Source organism: Charadrius vociferus, unplaced genomic scaffold (genome assembly GCF_000708025.1).
Source record: "Charadrius vociferus isolate BGI_N301 unplaced genomic scaffold, ASM70802v2 scaffold110, whole genome shotgun sequence".
Lineage (NCBI taxonomy): Eukaryota > Metazoa > Chordata > Aves > Charadriiformes > Charadriidae > Charadrius > Charadrius vociferus.
Window position 1 is genome coordinate 415,108 of NW_009646761.1, and position 1,569 is coordinate 416,676.

Sequence of the window (1,569 nt, forward strand, 5' to 3'; positions counted from 1 at the left end):
GGAATGAAGTCTTCTACTTTCCGTTCTTTCATCCTAAATGAAAAGCTTCAACTTAGAAGAGCTAAAAAAGGAAACAAGGAAAACAGGAAAAAGGAAAGAGCTGGAGGATCTCTCCTATGAAGACAAGCTGAGAGTTGGGGTTGTTCAGCCTGGAGAAGAGAAGGCTCTGGGGAGATCTGGTGCAGCCTTCCAGCACCTAAAGGGGCCCTGCAGAAAGGTGGGGAGGGACTCTTTATCAGGGAGTTGTAGTGATAGGATGAGGGGTAACGGTTTTAAACTGAAAGAAGGGAGACTTAGATTAGATATTAGGAAGAAATTCTTTGCTGTGAGGGTGGTGAGACACTGGAACATGTTGCCCAGAGAAGCTGTGGATGCTTCATCCCTGGAAGTGTTCAAGGCCAGGCTGGAAGGGGCTTTGAGCAACCTGGTCTAGTGGAAGGTGTTCCTGCCCATGGCAGGGGGGGTGGAACTAGATGATCTTCAAGGTCTCTTCCAACTCTAATAATTCTATGAAACTGGAAGGCAAACACTCCCAGACACTGCATTTCCACTTGCCTGGGAGGATGCAGGCACACGCAGTGTTGGGTAGACGTGAGCTGTGCAGCATTTCTGTGATTTCATGGCTTGCTTTGCAGTGTGTCCTCCCCTCTTCTTCCGCATGAAGCACTGGAAGAGGGGATGGAGAGGCTCAACGGCTCATTCCCCCCCGCCTCCTTCGCAAACCCCCTCTGCATGGGTTTTTCATGCATATGCCACGCGTACAAAATGCGAGCACACCAAAGATTGCCGCTTTGCCGGACTACTATAGATCGTACAGGAGGCTCTGCAGACCAGTACCTGTGCATCCGTGCCATCACCTGGCAAGCGTCAACACACACACTTTTAACAGAGGTAAAATAGCATCAGAATCACAGACTCACAGGATGGTAGGGGTGGGAAGGGACCTCTGGAGATCATCTAGTCCAACCCTGCTGCCAGAGCAGGGTCACCTACAGTAGGTTGCACAGGACAGTGTCCAGGTGGGTTTTGAATGTCTCCAGAGTGGGAGCCCACCACCTCTCTGGGCAGCCTGTGCCAGTGCTCTGCCGCCCTCAAAGTAAAGAAGTTTTTCCTCATGCTGAGACAGAATTTCCTGTGTTCCAGCTTGTGCCTGTTGCCCCTTGTCTTGTCTCTGGGGCCCACCGAGAAGAGTCTGGCCCCGTCCTTCTGACACCCACCCCTTAGATATTTAGAAGCACTGGTGAGACCCCCTCTCAGCCTTCTCTTCTCGAGGCTGAACAGCCCCAGGTCTCTCAGCCTTTCCTCATTTCCCTTCATCACATTCGTAGCCCTCGGCTGGACTCTCTCCAGTAGCATCCTTCCAGTTGACTCTCACCATTGGAAACACCGCTTTTAAAAAATAAATTTAAAAAACCCCAAAACATATAAAAGCAAAATTAAGCCAACTGAGGAAGGCAACAGGGAATTTCAGGCGCAGCAGCGCCACCCGAGCCGGGCACTCCACAGAGGGCGCTGCCACCGACACGAATGACATGTGCGACGTGAAGTACATCGGCGACACAGGATCAG